Here is a 17,089-nt window from a genome sequence, read left to right as displayed (position 1 = left end):
TTATGCTTAAAGGCAAAATTTAAGTTGCCAAATGCAGATGTTTGCACGCTCTTTTTTTAGCTCTCAAAGTACTTTCTGTGTGCTTGATTGATGGACGTCCCTGTTACATTAATAGCTGGGCTTTGCAGAAAGCTGTTATTACCAGGAGAATCTGGTGTGGGTTTCAGTTTTTCTTCTTGCATTGAAAATCCATTATTAATGTCTTTCTGAGGGAAAAAAAAAAAAGGCTTCAATTCAGGCATTTTACTTTGGTTTCTCTGGCTTCTTCTCAACTGTCTTTACAGAGGTGCTTTTAAAATCAATATTACAATTGTTATTCATATTTTACTGAGTGGTTGAGGATTTCTGCATCTTGTTATTGATTTCTGATTGTACTGCAGGACATGTAGGTGCACACAGGTTGTTCTGTGATGGATAACTTCATATGTGTCTTCCTAATAATCACTGAGTTGCCTTCTGCATGTTCCTCTTGCTGGATGCGGCTGCTGAGCTTGGAAGGCACCAGGAGAGCTCTGAGTGCAATCCTGAGACACCAAACTTGTGACTGCTCATTTAATTCAGTTTGGTTTTCAATCAGACACAGGGGTCAATGAGGCTTGTGGGGTCTCCTCTTTTGTGTAGTCTTTGCAGAGTTCTTCTGCCCTGGCTTTTCAGGCAGCTTCGTGTTGTGTGTTGTAGGAGCAAAACAAGTCATTGTCCTGGCTTTGTGTGGGGTGGTCATAATGCACCTTTAGCTTCCAGCACTGACCTTGGCCCTTGGGGCAGCTCTGCAGGCAGATCTCAGCATTTCAGAGGTGCAGAGTCATTGGGTCCCAGAATGGTTTGGGTTGGAAAGGAGCCTTGAAGCTCATCCAATTCCAATCCCCTGCCATGGCAGGGACACCTCCCACTGTCCCAGGCTGCTCCAGCCCCAGTGTCCAGCCTGGCCCTGGGCACTGCCAGGGATCCAGGCGCAGCCCCAGTTGCTCTGGGCACCCTGTGCCAGGGCCTGCCCACCCTCCCAGGGAACAATTCCTGATTCCCAATATCCCATCCATCCCTGCCCTCTGGCAGTGGAAGCCATTCCCTGTGTCCTGGCACTCCAGGCCCCTGTACAGGTTCAAGTCTCAATGAAGCAATGCAGAAGCCCAGTGTGCATTGGTAACTGCTGTAAAGCTGGATTTGCAGACTGAGGCTCTTGGAGCACATCAGCACTGATGGCACAATCTGTGTGAGAGCTTGTTGGCACCAGAGGAACCTGTGAGGAGTGAAAGGACTGTGGCCAGCACGGGTGCTCCAAAATGCTTCCATGGCTCCAGGTGGGCGTACAGGGGAAGAGCTCTGTGTGTGGGCACAGTCCTTCCCAGCTCTGCATGCCCTGGCACAGGCTCCACATCTGCCAGGGGCTGTGGCTGTGCCAACAGGCACTCTGGAGAGGGCTGGCTGTGCACAAACCTCTGCTGGCTGGACCGGGCTGTTTGCTCCTCAGGCTTATCCTGGACAGGCTCCTGCACCTTCACACATGGAGGCTACACCTGGCTTCTGAGGAACTGGTTGTTGCAGTTTGTCTGTCCGTGCTGGGGACCAGGACAGGCACTGGCACAGGAGCTGGTCCTGTGTCCCCAGGGTGGCAGGGCTCGGTGGTGGCAGCGCTGGCAGGGACACGGCAGCCCAGCCCTGCCTGGCTCTGCAGAGCCAGGGAGGAGACAGGGCTGGCACCCATAACAATGGGCAGGCTCTGACCTTGCCACTGGAACTCACTTAGCAATTCTCTTGATGTTCTGGAAAGGAAAATATAATTCAGGCCACCTTCTCCGTCAAGCTGACCCTGAGAATCTGGGAGAAGAGCTACTGAATAATTAGGGGCTTTTTTTTCTTCCCCCTTTTTGCTGGAGTTACTGCTCAGTGTTGAACTGTCCTCTACAGTGTCATCACTTCCCTTGAACTTACTGCTCCGAGTGTACTTAGCATTAATATAATTACGTAAATTGCAGTCTCATTAATCACTGGGGGCTGCAGCACATCCTTGTTGTGCTGTTTCATGGGTGGCTTTGCTGGTGGGAACCCCTGGCCGGGGGTGGAGGCTGTGGCTGGAGCACTCCCCCTCTGCTCCTGAGCCTGGTTTAGCTGAGCTTTGTGTGTCTCACCCTGCAGGATCTGGAGTGTTTGCCAGCACTGCCATGATTGCAGCCTTGCTGCTGCAGAGGAGAAAAGGGAAAGGTGGGTTTGTCCCAAGGGAGTTTGGCTGGACCACATCCCTGCTGCTGTCCCTGTGATTTGGGTCTGTGGGGTCCCAAAATGCAGAGCCCAGCCTCGTGGCTTGGCAGCGAACACCCAGAGCCTGAGCTCTTTGCAGGGTCTGCTGCAGGGCTGTTTGATGATGCTGTGCTTCTGTCTCTGTGGCAGAGCTCTCAGCCTTCCTGGCAATGTAAATTCTCCTGGCTGCATGCTATAATTACACTGAGTAATTGATTTGTCTTTGAGAGGATTTCCTTCTCGAGGGACATTTCTGACTGCTGTAGTGATTTAGTTCTCCTGCAAGAGCAGAATCCGTGGCAGAGCAGAGCCACCCTCCTGCCCTCGAGCCTGCAGCTCAGGGTCGCGCTCCCTCAGGCTTCCTCTGCAAGCTGATTTCTGTTCCAAGGCTGGGACAAGGTTACATGGCTGTTATTTCCGTGTAAAAACTGCAAATAAAAGGGCATTTTCAACTTTCCACTGCAGAAGCTGCAAGTCTGGGAGAAGCCTTTGTGCCATGGCACCAGCATTCTCTTGGGCATGTCTCAAACCCATCTCCAAGGCTGGCATGTGGGACATGTGGAGCCATGCCAGCCTTAATACACTTGGACTCCTGGGAATGTTTTAGTTCCTCAGAGTGGGGTATGATGGGAGCAGGAGCATGCTCTCCTAAAGCTTCAGGGTACAACCTCTCTTTTCTTTGCTTTCTGTTGACTCACCATGGACTGTGTCTAAAAACCAAGCAGCTGAGTTCCTGCTGGTGGTCCTGAGGAAGCCAAGACAGTTTTCTTCTATCACCAGTTTTCTCCCCTTGACCCTGAAATCCCACCCCGCTAGCTGTGGCTCAGCTGGTGAGCACCTTCAGTAGAAGGACCTGACCCTTCAGGACATGGCCCAATGTTTCAGATACTCTGTGGCTGGAAAATGCCCAGCTCTGTGTCCTTGGGTGCCCATTTGAAGCACGTCCCTGTAGGTTCCTGTATCTAACCCCACTATCTAGTGGATTTGGCACCAATCTCAGCTGCATACTGATAAAATGGGAGGCTGCTCGTGCATGTGGTGTTATAAAACAGCATCCACGAATTAGGCCCAGGAGAATGTCAATTTATTTTCCTGTGAACTGAGTGTGGCACATTTCCTTCCTTTCCCAGTGATCTATCTGTGAGATAAAACACATCTTTAGTGTCTATCTTAAATACTGCAGTGTTGACAAGTTCTCTTGACAGAAATTAGGCTAATGTTCCTTACGACTGCATTAGCTATAGAAACAAGGCTTTAAATTGAAGCTTTGCAAAGCGCTATTCCAGCGCCCTCTCCAAGGCATCTCCTTATTCCAGCTTTTATTATCCAAATTTGTTCTCACTCTGCCTTGGCAGCAGGGCTGGCAGGCAGCTCTTCCCATCCATCCTGCTGGTCTGGCAGCCAGGGGTGGGAGCAGCACCTCCAGGCTGGCCCGGGCAGTGCTGGCCAAGCCCCACGGAGCCCTCGGCTCCGGGGAGGCTCCGGGCTCGGGGGTGTCGAGGTCCGCCCGAATGAACGGGTGATGGATGATTTTTTGGTGCAAAAATAACCAACAAGGCACAGGGGGTTTACAGTAACAAATCAACAAAATGCAATTTTATTGAAATAACCACAGCTGAATATGCGTTGGTTAGGGAATCTGGGGAAGAAAAGGGCAAGACAAGGGAAGAGGGAGGAAAGAAGGGTCAGGTAGGGTATAGCTACCGAAATGTGTCATTGTCATTCAGGGGTCCAGCCGTTGAAGCTCACTGGTGCACGTCTCAGGGAGATCTCAAAGGATGGTCAGATTGCACCCCAAAAATATACCGTTTTTTGTTGGGGGGAGGGTGGCTGAAATTAGGTTTCCATGGAGGGGAAAAGAATAGGAACAGGAGGAGGGGTGTTTATTTCTATTGTTTTCATGGCTGAATGCTCGAAGGTACATTTATTCTGGGCAATATTGTCCCCTTCGAGCACACCTCCCCCGAGCTGGGAGGGTTTTTAAGTCCCAGTCTCTGGAAAGGGGTGCCAAGGAGGTGCCAGGAGGGTGCCAGGGGGGTGCCAGGAGGATGCCAGGGGGGTGCCAGGGGGGTGTCATGGGGGTTTCTTGTCTTGTCTTGGTTCCTTGATGAGGGGATTCGCATCTCTGTTTGTCTGTCACAATGGTTGAAGGCAGGCAAGAGGGGTCTTCTCTTGGAGGGGGGAACCACCCCAGAGCTCAGACCAGCCAGGTCAAGAGGTTTGGAGAATGTCCAGATCCATTGTTCAGAAAGGGCAGCATGCCCCTTCGAGTTCAGCATGGCATGTTCTGCAAACACCACCTGTGAACACACTGAATAAGCATGAGACTTTCTTTCCCAACTGGCTCAACAGTTTTTACCTTTCGGTGGTCTTTTCTCTTCATGACAATTGTGAGGCAAAAATGAAGGATTTTTGGAAAGACTCTCACAGGGGACACCACTGCTGGGACGGGGCTGGGGCCTGGGTGAGGGGAGGCAGCTGACACCCATCGAGCAGAGAGGGGATCCAAGGCAGTCAGCCGCATGCCCTGACAGAGGCACAGCGTGTCCTGAAACGCTCCCACTCGGAGCTGGAGCTGGGAGAAGGGAGTTTGTGTCTTGCGTGTCTCATCCTTGCAATTTCAGCACTGAGTTACAGACTCAGACCCTAAGGACAGGAAGAGAGAGTGCTGAGGCCTGGTCATGAATTCCCTGCTTGAGCTTCCCAGCCGTTCCCTGGAAATTAGTTTTTTTTTTTGCTCTTTTGCCCTCCTCAAGTTGAGCCCTTTTAGCCTTTAACTCCATGTTTCCAACAACAGATTAATCATGGCTGTTTTAAAACTCCTGGTTCTCACACTGGTGTTGGTCCTGATGGATATTTCCCCCCTATTGTGTCCTTTCTGTGCCTCCACATTGCCAGGTTCTTTGGTGGCCCTCTCCTGAGTCACTGAGAGAGGAGGAGAGGCTCTCTGAGAGTGACACATGTGGGAGACACGATGGTTGATGATGTTCTGGAGGTGCTAACCTCCATCATAGTAAAGAAGCCTCTCTCCATCATAGTAAAGAAGCCTCTCTCAAAAGGTATTAGATGCCTAAAATTCCACAAAATTAATATCATCCTCAGTTCCTTTTGTCAGGTTCTCCTGGTCAGCTGCCTTGTTCTTCTCTGCCTACATCCTGCATTGATCTTCTCTGAATGTAGCCAAGCCTTCAGCATCCCAGATGGTCTTTCTGGAGTAACAAATAGACCTGAGGAATGACAATTATTGAATGGATTCTAGCATTGGCTTGGGGATTATGTAATGAGTTGGAAAGGGATTAAAACTGGCATTTGTAAGTAAGCTTCTCATGGATGTTGACTTGGGGACATGGTGAAACAAAGGTCGCTGCAGTGTCTGTGCAGCCTGGTGTGCCATTTGAGAGATGAGATATCAGTGTGGCTGGATACCTTTGGTCTCTCTGTTTCTTCTGCTTGCACCTTTGTGGGATTAAACTCCCTAAACTGCTGCAGTTCACAGACTTCAAGCCCAGTATAAAAAAAAAACTAAATCAAATGCCTGGAATTAAATCCTCAGCACATGGCTCCTGCTGCACCCTAACTCACTGCAGTGCCTGCCTTGAAACTGGGGAGAAGGCTTTGCTGGCAAAGTGAAAACATGTTGACCTTACTCTACAAAAGGACACCCCTTCTTCTTCCTGCCCTGTGGTTATTTTTTCCTGGTGTGTTCGCTGCTGTTGCACTGAAGGCAGAGCAGCCCTCCCAGGAGGGAGGTGGAGAATGGAGCACTTGTTGGATGAGCTCTTTGCCACAGGAAGCATTTCCCTCCTGCAGCAGCAGCAGCAGCAGGTACATCAGCAGATGCTGCAGCAGTGCCCCCATCAGAGGCCCTGTATTTCCCCCTGGAGCCCTCCTGTCGCCCCTCCTTCCCTGAGATCCCTCCTCCCCAGGCTCCTCGCTGGCTTCCACCTTCAATTCCATCACTTCCAGACTTCCCAGGGGGCCCAGGCACTTCATGGGAGGGCCACGCTGTGCCCTGTGTGTGACAGACACCCCTCCTGTCCTTGTGGCTCCCCTGCACAGGAGGGATGAGGTTTGGTGTGTGTTCAGCAGGCTCAGCTCTGGGCATGAGGCTGGGCCCCCTGGTGTGCCACCACCATCATCATCGTCACCTTGGCTGCCATGGAGGGTGAGTGGCAGTCACAGGGACCTGCTCTGGCACTGCCATGCCCTGCCTGTACCCACAGCCCTGCCTGTCCCAGGGGCTCACCTGCCCCTCCTTCCCGCTTGCTGCAGGAGCTGCAGGAGAAGCCAAGTGGATTGGGCAGGCGGTGTGAGGAGAGAGCCCAGCCCAGCCTCCCCCACAGGGTGCCTCTGTTTGAATAGCAGCGTTCAGAGCACTCAGCACCCACTGATCAGCTGGGAGAACATAAATCCCAGTGCCACAGGAGAGCCCTGGCTCAGGGAAAAGGGCCAGTTGTGAGCGATGTCCAGCCCAGTGTCCAAATGGAATGGTGCTTTCACATCTCTTATCAAGGGTTACGTAGTGGAGAGCCCCTTCCTTGTGAGGCTTTGTTCTCTGCTAGCTGTGGATTGAATCACAGGAGGAGGGATTGGATTCTGGCAACATTTTAAAATTGTTTTCATTCTATTTGCTGAGGGGAACAAATTACAGAGAAGACCTCTCAGCACTGTGACAACAGAGTGGCTCTAAAACCCTTTTCAGCCAAACAAGTGTTTGAGCTGAAGGCCTGATGGATGGTGCTTAAAGATGTGGTTACTGCAGCAAGGTTGGCATTAAAAATCACTGGGTGCAAGAAAGTTCTCCCAAGGTTACTGTGGGGGTTGTCTCCCTGTAATCCTGGTGTGAGGAGCCCTTAACACCCCGAGTCCACCACTGAGCTCTGTGGCATCAGCCACGGGAGAGCAGCAGCACAGCAAGCACCAGTGGGTCACTTGTCTCTTGCTAAATGAGAAACTGCAACGGGATCAGCCCTTTTGGGGTGGCATCACTGTGGCAGGAGGGCTGGAACTGGATGATCTTTAAGGTCCCTTCCAACCAAACCATTCCACAATTCTTTCCCTGTCCCTGTCCAAGTGGGGTTCAAGCAGAAAGCAGAGCTGCTGCTTTGGGACCCGTGAGGAGCCTGGGCAGGAGCACACCTGCTGTTGGGATGTACCAGAACAGGGTGGCTTTGGGGCTTTCTCAGGAATGCCTTTGCTGCCAGCAGCTGTGCTGGATGTTGAACAGGGGACAGATTCACCCTTGGCAAGCTTGAAAGCATTTCAGATGGCTTCTGTCCCTGCTCCAGTGCAACACAGAACAAAATCCGATGTTGGAGAAGATGTCATACTTAGACATCACCATTCTGACAGGTTGATTTCCAGGATGTTTGTTAACATAGCTTGGAATGTCACAGAAAGGTTTGTCAGATAAACTAGCCAACTGAAGTTCTTACATGAGACTTCCTTGGTTTTGTTGAGGTGCTTTGAACTCTTCATTCAATCTCTCAACAATTCATTCCCTTCAGGCCTTTCTGGAAGAGCCTCTGCAAGGTCTGTGGCTGGGGGATCAGGCCCTGCCTGCTCCCTGTGTGTCTGGGTGTGGAATCCTTTGAATCCCTCAGGGCAATCCCCAGGGCCTTGCCCTGGAAGAATATGCTATAGAATCTCCACCTAGGCTGAAAGGGAAAATTTCCCCATGGAGCCTTGCACAACACTATGAACCACCCCAGTTCCTTTCCCCATATGTCCCAAATTCTGGTAGTTTCTCCTTTCCCTGTTCCCTCATTGATTGTGGTATCCCTGGTGGCTGGCTCTGTGTCTTCCCTGTAGGGCAGTGCCCTTTGCCCTGCCCTTTGTGCCACCCCAGCGCCTTTGGACCATTGGCCACTGACCCCTAATTAACCCTGTGCACACCACATGGCCGGCTCTTTTGTCTCTGATTCCCCTTTGGCGTGCTGGAATAAACCTTTGCTGGAATTTGTCATACAAAAGGCCCTTCTGCCTCTCGTGGCTGAACTGGCCATGGTGAGTGTGGTGTGTGGACTTGTCTGCTCTCCCCGAATGTTCACCCAAGCAGCTTTTCCAAGGAGATGCTTATTGGGAAATAGGCAGTAGCACCCACCATCCAAACCCCTGTGTTGCTCCATCGGGGTGCCCTGGGAGGCAGAAGGAAGCAGCAGTGCCAATTGTTTGCTCATGCTGTAAGGACAGAACTCCTCTCTGAGGGTTTCCTCTGCAATCCCAGGAAGAGAAGGACATCTCTGTCCTTGTCAGCCCTCTGGGCAATGATCAGACAGAACAGCGATGAAACCAGGCTGGCAGCACCAGGGCTGGTTGCTCGCAGGCAGAGGCAGCCCAGCTCCTCCAGCCCGAGCTGGGCAGTGCCTGGGAGAGGTGGCACCGTGGCACTGGGCATGGTGCATCACCCCAGGGGTTCCTCCTGCATCCCATCCCCTGCAGAGCCCCTGCTGTCCCTGGTTACCTGAGCAGTGGGGAGGCAGTGCCCAGGCTGGTGCTGCTCTGAAGAGATGCTGTACTCAGCAGGCAGCTCTGGCTCCCCAGCAGTACCGTGGGAGGAGGAGTTGCCCAGGGACTGCATTCATAAAGCATTTCTTCCCCAGGAAGAGGAGTTTGTCACAGGAGTTTGCACTTGGCATGTGCACACAGGTGTCTGAGCTTCCTCACTGCCTGAGGTGGGGAATGCTGGGGGTGCTGGGGCAGCTGCTGGGGGAGCTTCCAGGCCTGGTGCTGTGAAATCTCTCCACCAGCTATCAGGAGGAGGTGACATAGAGCATATTAATGACATTTTCTAGTGGCACTTAATTGGGAGGAGCAGTAAATGCCAGACAGTGAACTAATGCAAAAGGCTGAGTGAAGAAGGGACAGAAAGAAATAAAATGAGATTCAGGCTCTGGGCCTCTTCTTCCCATCAGTAATCCATCTCATCCTTACCTGTGCCTGTTACATGTCTTCCTTTTGTGTTTAAAAATGTTTTGTTTTGAAGTAACAAACAATCTGGAGAGTGGTAGACTTGCCTTTGTAGGAAAGAAAGGAAAGAAAAATGGAGGCAGGCTTTGCTGCTTCCTTGCTCAGCAGCTCTAACCAGAGTCTGGGGTCAGGGTGTGAGCTGAGCCCCCAGACTGGGTCTGGCTCCTCTGTTTTCCTCTGAGCACGCTGGTGTGGGACATCCCATCCACCCAGGCACAGCTGGAGTCAGGCACAGTGTGCCCTGTGTGCCACCAGCACGGAATGCCCCAGCCTCAGCCAGGTCCCCAGCCCTGGCACTGGTGGTTGCTGGAGCTGGGGACGCAGCTGTGGGGAGCTCTGCTGCTCGTTGGGATTTGTTTCCTGGTAGTTTTTAATCATTATTTTATTAAGGGGGAAGGTGTGGTGCCATTAGATAACTTATTATGGATGCTCTGGCAGTGTGATTATTTCAGTACTGCAGCACTGCTGGTGTGGTTTGCTGGAACATTCACATATTAATTCCAATTTGTTGCCTGTACTAGAAAGAAAGTCCCTTTTCCCTCATTTCCTGCGTGGAGAGAAACAAAGAGTAAAAGAAGGCAGATGTTGTCTGAGGCTTGCTCACACACCGAGGTAATTTTTGAGAGCTGTAGAGCCACTTACTGACTCGTAACTGGGGCTTGTTTTCAAACCCTTGATAGATTTTGAATTCTCTTACAATGGCAAACAAGGATGCTCACTTGGGGACAAGCCAGGAATCTGCCTCAGTGAGCTGGATCACCTTTGTTCTGCTTGCTCCAGCCTTCCCAGGGGACATTCATGTGCCATGGGGGACAGGGTGGTGCTGCAGGGGGAGAGTCTCCTGTCCCTCTTGGGCTCCTCTTGATGGGCAGTCAGGGGCTGTCAGCTTTGTTCAAGGGGTGGGGATGGGATGGGATGGGATGGGATAGGATGGGGTGGGATGGGATGGGATGGGATGGGATGGGATGGGATGGGATGGGATGGGATGGGATGGGATGGGATGGGATGGGATGGGATGGGATGGGGTGGGATGGGGTGGGGTGGGATGGGACGGGACGGGACGGGACAGGACGGGACGGGATGGGATGGGATGAGATGGGATGGGTGTGGTGGTTTAACCAGGAAGAAGTGGGAATTCTGGGATGTTGTGGTCAAACCAATGGGTGCTTGGATTTTGATATTGGCACCTGGTGTAGCCAGTGGGTTTTAGGACACACCTCCGAGAACACACAGGGGTTAAAAGCAGAGCTTCGGCCCTGGGAGGCTCTCTTGGGACTTCGAGGGACGGAGGTCGGAGCTCTCCCCCGTCCAGCCGCTGCTGCTGGGCGGGGGAGGGGCAGCCATGCGGTAGGCCTGGGCCTGGACAGAGATGGGAGTGAGGAGGCCTTGGAGGATGAAAGGGTGGAGGAGCCCCAAGAGACATCGGACAGCCATCCCCCCCCACCTTGGAGACAGACAGAGAGAGAGAGAGTGCAGCCTGTGTCATTACCTTGAAATTCAGTAAATATGTGCGGGCAGCAGGCAGCCCAGCTGAGGAGATGGGGGGGGGGTACAGCCAGGAGTCCAGCCGCCTGGAGGAGTTTTTTAACCCTTTTTTGGACAATGAAAGCCTTACAGAACATTAACCCTTCCTAGACAAGTGATAAGAGTGGAGGAGGACGAAGGAAATGAACGAGTGATGGAGGTCTGGACCAGAGAGAGAGAGTGAGAGATGTTGAAAGAATGGAGAAGATGGAGTGGCCTGTTATGCTGGACTCTTTCGTGTAGCCATGGACAGAGCCATGTTTCCGTGTGATACAGAGACTGAGTCCAGGGGGAGTAATGTCCCAGTGCCAAAGAAGATTCAGTGTGGGGACCCCTCGGCCCCAGGGGGTATATAAAATATGGGGGGGACAGATGTCCCAATAGTGGGAAGGTGTACTCATGGGGGCTCTGGCTTTGCCAGGCCCAAACCATAACAATGGGATGGGATGGGATGGGATGGGATGGGATGGGATGGGATGGGATGGGATGGGATGGGATGGGATGGGATGGGATGGGATGGGATGGGATGGGGAAGCCACTGCCAGGAGTGCAGTCAGTTACTGCACAACCTTGGTGGGAGGTTTGCAGGTCAGTGTGTGATGTACAATTTGCCAGCCTGTAGCTGTGCAGTGAGTTGGGGCTCAGCCCTGTCCCCATGCTGGAACACAAACCCACCTGTGGAATGTGGAATGATGTGCTGGAAAGGAGCCCAGGATGAGACCTTTCTCCTTTAGTGAGGAAACACAGCTGATCATTTGGTTGCTCTAGAAGAAGAGAGATGGGGTTCTTTGGTTATCACTGCGTGCTGCATATTCCACCAGCACCCCTCTGCTTTTACTAACGCGGTGCACAACGTGCCTGATCCTCCCTCAGTTGTGAGCCTGGTGGAAGCATGTCCTGTTTTCCATTTGTTTATTAATTTATAATCTTGTTTTTAGCCTCTGCAAAGCTTGATATTGGTATAGAGCCTGGGAAATGTGCACAGAGCAGAGTAACAGATAGTTGTGATTTGGTTACAAGGCAATAATTTAAGTGGACAGGTTTAGCTGATAACATAAAGCACACGAGAGAAATCGCTTTGGTTTATAAATGTCAGCAGAGCCCCTGTGAGAGAGCTGCTGCCTGGTGCTGCTGCTCCAGCCAATATATTATAAGGAGATATAAAGAGATGTCTGAAAAAATCTGGCTGACCAAGATTAAAAGAATGGGGCTATAAATTAAAGTCTTCCTCGGCGTCTCTTTAAGCATTGTTATGGACAGAGTGCATCCAAATGGAGGAGTGCCAGTGCTCAGAGGGTCCTCCAGGTGCTTTGGGCTGCAGAGGCAGCACCCAGGGGTGGGGACAGCTTGTGGGGACAGCAGTGTCCGTCAGAGCTGGCATGGGAGACCAAAGCCTGTCCTGGTGCTTCTGCAGCTGATAAAAGGATTAAATCAGGAGCAGGAATAACACCATCCCTGCAGCGTCGCCAAAGGATCAGTGTCTCCTGTTTGGAAAATAAACGCTGTCGCTCTGCTTTGACATTTAGTCCCAATAAAGGCCTTGTCATTTGTGCAGTGACAAGGGTTTTATCCATTGGGAGTTCTTTTCCTGTTGGACACTGTCTTTTTGGCTGTGAGGCAGCTGAGTGACTGAGGGGCAGGTGGGTGGCACGTCCCCAGCAGCGGCGCTGGGAGCTCTGCTCACACCCTGGGGCTTTCTCCTGATCCATCATCCCAAGGCAATGCAATAACTCCTATTCCAACTGAGAGCAGGTTCAGATTGGATATTAGGGAGGAATTGTTCCCTGTGAGGGTGGGCAGGCCCTGGCACAGGGTGCCCAGAGCAGCTGTGGCTGCCCCTGGATCCCTGGCAGTGCCCAAGGCCAGGCTGGACATTGGGACAGTGGGAGGTGTCCCTGCCATGGCAGGGGATGGCACTGGATGAGCTTTAAGGTTCCTTTCCACCCAAGCCATTCTGTGAGTCTGTGATCTTATTTTTAATTGATTTTAATTTATTTTAGTTGTGGTTAAAAAATCTCAAGAGTGGGATATTTTTTAATTGGTAAGGGTTCCAAACCAATTGTGGGAGCAGGAATTTGCTGCTTCCCTCTCCACAACTGGAACCCTTCTGGCAGGTTTGTGGAGGGGATTTCACAGCTATTTCTACTCACTGGGTAGTTGATTTAGAGCTGGGAAATTAACTAGAATGGAAACTCTTCTTTCCCTTTATGAGGAGCAAGGGATGAGGTCTGGCAGCTGTAGGATTTGCAGCTCTCAGGGAAGAGGGACGATTCAGTAACACATCTATGCAGTGCCTACCTGTGGATACACATATTTTATTTGTCTGAGGTGTCAAGGAGAAAAAATGTCACAAAATGGTTTAAATGAAAGCGTGGTTTTATACTTTTTAAATTGAGTTTCATTTCCCAAATGCAACTTAATGCAAACAATAAGTAAAAAATTAATTTCTCTTGGGAAAAAGGTATTAACAGAATGGTTCTGTTTTAGCAGCATGTGAAGCTGTGTAATTGCTTACACATGTATTGCTCCAGTGTGTTCTCCCAGTTGTTGAATAGTATCAAATTATAGGAATCAAAGAGAATCAACTATTTTTAAGGGAAATGGCTAGAAGCTACATACTGAAACATGATTAAAATTCAGTATTTCCAGCTTACTTGTCTAAATCAGCAATTTTAATCACATTATTCAAGCCAACCCACCCTCAAACACACTTTTGACTTCAAAATACCCCAAACTAAATAAGACAGAAGACCTTCCTTGAGCAGCTGTAACATTTTTATGTGTCAGTGTCAATCTTTTTGTTGAAAACAGAGATGTTTTTCATGGTTTATTTATTAAAGCAGCACATTTGTCCTGCTGTGCCATGAACCTGGGTCGCTATGGTGGGTGGGGAGGGGAAATCTCTGGAGCACCAAGAGCTGCTTAAACACATCAGGGCTGTGAGTTTTGCTCTGGGGTCTGGATGCTCCTGGTTAAATCCCATTTAGTGTGCAAAGGAGGAGCAGGAAGGGTTTGTGCCTTGGCTGATGCAGCCTCGGGGATTTGGCTGTGTTGGGGGTGCAGCTCATGAGCACCAGGCCTGGGTTTGGTTTTGTTTTCTGCTTGCTGATTAGACAGATGAGTAATGCCATGGTTGACTCTCACAATTAAAAAGAAAATGTTCAGAGAAGTTTTATAGTTATGTTTTACCCCCCTGTGTTGTTTCCAGGGGTGCCCTGGGTTTGGGACATTTGGGAGGGTCACTCGTTCCTGTGGCAGCACCTGAGCCCCACTCAAGGTGTCAGGAAGGGATTTCCACCCCTGGGCAGGGAAGGAGGAGTCGATGGACAGAACTTTGGGGGGGCTAAAGGGTTAAAAGGTGAAACCTCCCTGGTGTGGGTGAGCACATGGTGGGGAAATCCTCTGCTCCCAGCACTGTAATCTTTTCTCTATTCCGTCTGCTGTTGTATTTCTGATAAGGTTTTAATAAACCTTTTAAATTTTTTGGAAGTGAGTAGCATTTCTCACACTGAGAACAGAAACAGGAGGGCTGGGCCCCCCAGTCCCCCACCCTTCTGGAGCCTGCTCCTGTGCTTTCCCTTTGGGTGATTCCCTCAATGGGATTCCATCCACCTCCTACCCCTCCCTGGCAGGCTGCTGTGGCTGGATGCAGCTGGAGCTGTGCTGTGCTCCCTGTCAGGGGCCATTCCCGGCTGTGTGACAGCCCAGAGCTGCCACAGCCACTGCTGGGGCTGTGACCTGGCCTGCCCAGCACTGGTGGCACGGTCAGGAACGCTTTGGGCTTTGGGGGGAGGCAGCCAGCCGGGCCCTGGCTGTGTCTGCGGAGGAGGGGATCGTCCTCCCGCCTCCCGTTCAGCCTGCGATGGCATTTCATCCTACAGAGCCTGGCCTGGAAGGGACCTCACAGCTCACCTTGTTCCACCTCCCTGCCGTGGGCAGGGACATCTCCCACTAGAGCAGGTTAGCATTGGCTGTGTTTTCCTTGCTGGCAGAGCCCTGTCCTGGTGTTGCCCGAGCCCGGGACAGGAGATGTGATGTTGCCCTTTTCATGGAGATCCTACAAACTCCTTTCTGACCAGCACTCCACCGCCAGCAAGGGGCACACATTGGTGAGGGCACCGAATTCCTGCAGAGCCCGACTTTTCAGCGGGGAAGGATGCTCCCTCAGATAGACAGAGATTAAAGGTCCTGTGTATCACAAATTTAAGGAGAAGGAGGAGGTTGGGATCTGTCCATGGAAAGCATTCCAAGTGTGGAGGAGGAACATGTAGCCTATCCTCCTCTAAAATGGGGAGATAATCACACCTGTCCTCTCACATATGCAACCAATGCAGCTTCCAGTGGACAGGACTGATGGAGAGAAAGAGAGTCTACCAGAAATACAAACTTTGTTTTAATAGGAAATCCTCCAAGATGGATTTTCCTGCACTTTCTAAATGCATCTATACCTATTGAATGACTACAGACTTCGAAATGTTTCTGTCTGAATTGTGAAAATCATCCCAGTCTTACACAGGAAGGACCAGGTCCTTTGATCAGGGAAATGTCTCTTTGGTCTTCAACAGGGAGGGATTGATCAATTTGTTCCCAAGACCAGAGATTTTATCTATGAGTACATGTATTTATTCTACAAAATAATTACCCTTGCCTTCACTTCCCTTTGGTAGGAGATGCTCCCTGTCTCCTGCAAGCTGTTACTCTATCCCAGGTATCTTTTGAGGTAAAAGGAAGAGAGAAAGGAAAGGCTGAATAAGAAATCCTCCTCAGAAGGGGGAAGATGAGAAGCTTTGGTCTGTCTGTCCATCTGTGAGCAGCTCTGTGGCTGTTCACCTGCATCCTTGCTGTCCTGGGCAGCAGAATTCCTGCATTAGGAGAAGAAGAAATGCCATCAAGAGGTAGCAACAAAATATTGCCTCCCTTGACCCCAGGGCTGGGCTGGCCATTGAGATGTGTTTGTGGTGAAAACCACTCTGAATTTCGTATCTTTTCTGCATTTAAAACGGAAGCTTAATGTATTCTGTGTATTTTTGTTGTCAGATAGTAGTGATCATAAATTCCTTTTAATACAGTATTTCCGCACCAGCACAGCCTTAATGTGCAGCGTACCTGGCTGTACTCTGCGGGATGCTTTGATTTCCCTTTGGCAGCTGCATTTTATTCTGTCTGCCCCGATCAACAGCAATTCCCCTTTCTCCATGTAGCCTCCCAATCCACTCCTGGTGTGGAGTTTTAGTGCTCTGCTAGGACCTGGGCTAGAAGGGAAGGAATCAGTGTCTGCTGGGCTCAGGGTTCCACCTCCACTGTGGATCAGAGCCAGCCTGGCAGCGGAGGGACACCTTGGGTGGCTCAGGGTGGCAATTCTGGGAGGGAAAAGCAGCACTTTAGGGATGCTGCTGGGTGGTAGGGGGATCAGTGATGGATATCCCACTCCTCACTGTGCGGGATGGGGAGGAGCTGCTCCCAAGGAGGAGCATGTGTCTCCAGCTCCCAGTTCCTCCGCAAGCTGGAGCAGTGCAGTGCTCTGAAATAACGTGACCTTTGCTTGCAGGTCAGGCTGTTCCTGCAGGGTCACACATGCGGCTGAACCTGCAGACAGGAGCTCCCAGACAGAGAAAATGGGAAAAGTGACACAAGAGAAGAGAGAAGAAGGAAAAGGTACAGACATACAAGGCATTGGGTTATGTTGGCTATGGGATACATGCCTTTTATTAGAGGCCAGGTTCCCTGGTGCACAAAATTCCTACCTCTTCCTGAGATTTCATTGCTGGGTGAGGAGCTCAGCAGTGCTGAAAGCAGAGGCCTGTCCTTTGTGTTCCCTTTGGGATGGCAGTGGAAGTGTCCTGAGTGCGCATTCAGAGGCACCTTCATGGCTTCCCATGCCACGACACCAAAACAGCTTCCACAGCGTTGGTGGAGTTCTCGCAAAATCTTTGGGTTGCCCTTGATTTGCAGTGTTTAGGGTGTGATGGTTCTCTCTGTGGTGTTTAGACCTAGGTACTTCTAGGGGGCTGTCTTTTGGAATTTATCTGCTGCAATCTCAAAACCTTACTCTTGTACTGCCATGATGACATCTTGTTCTACAACATCTAAAATGTTTTGAGCCTCTGCTCAAACTAATGTTTCATCCATGTAATGAAAAATGATAGCATTAGGATGTCTTTTCTTTACAGGGGAGGGAATTTGGGCTCCAAGCCATTGACAAATAGCTGGGCTCTTCTTCATTCATGAGGCAATACAGACCACTGGTACCTCTGTAAAGGTGCTTGTTGATTTAGGGACAGAAAAGGCAAAACGGATTTGTCATTGGGATGCAAAGGGATGTCAAAAAAGCAGTCATTTAGAGGTATAACAACTATCTGCC

The 17,089-nt window shown here is 50.8% G+C and overlaps 1 pseudogene; it reads right to left on the bottom strand.

The window, feature by feature from the left end:
- Positions 1–17,089, bottom strand: part of LOC131096528 (zinc finger protein 850-like) — a 438,808-nt pseudogene that overhangs the window by 29,023 nt on the left and 392,696 nt on the right.

Source organism: Melospiza georgiana, unplaced genomic scaffold (assembly GCF_028018845.1).
Source record: "Melospiza georgiana isolate bMelGeo1 unplaced genomic scaffold, bMelGeo1.pri scaffold_51, whole genome shotgun sequence".
Taxonomy (NCBI): Eukaryota; Metazoa; Chordata; class Aves; order Passeriformes; family Passerellidae; genus Melospiza; species Melospiza georgiana.
The sequence above is the reverse complement of the archived record's forward strand: the minus strand, read 5'-3'. Positions and strand labels throughout refer to the sequence as shown.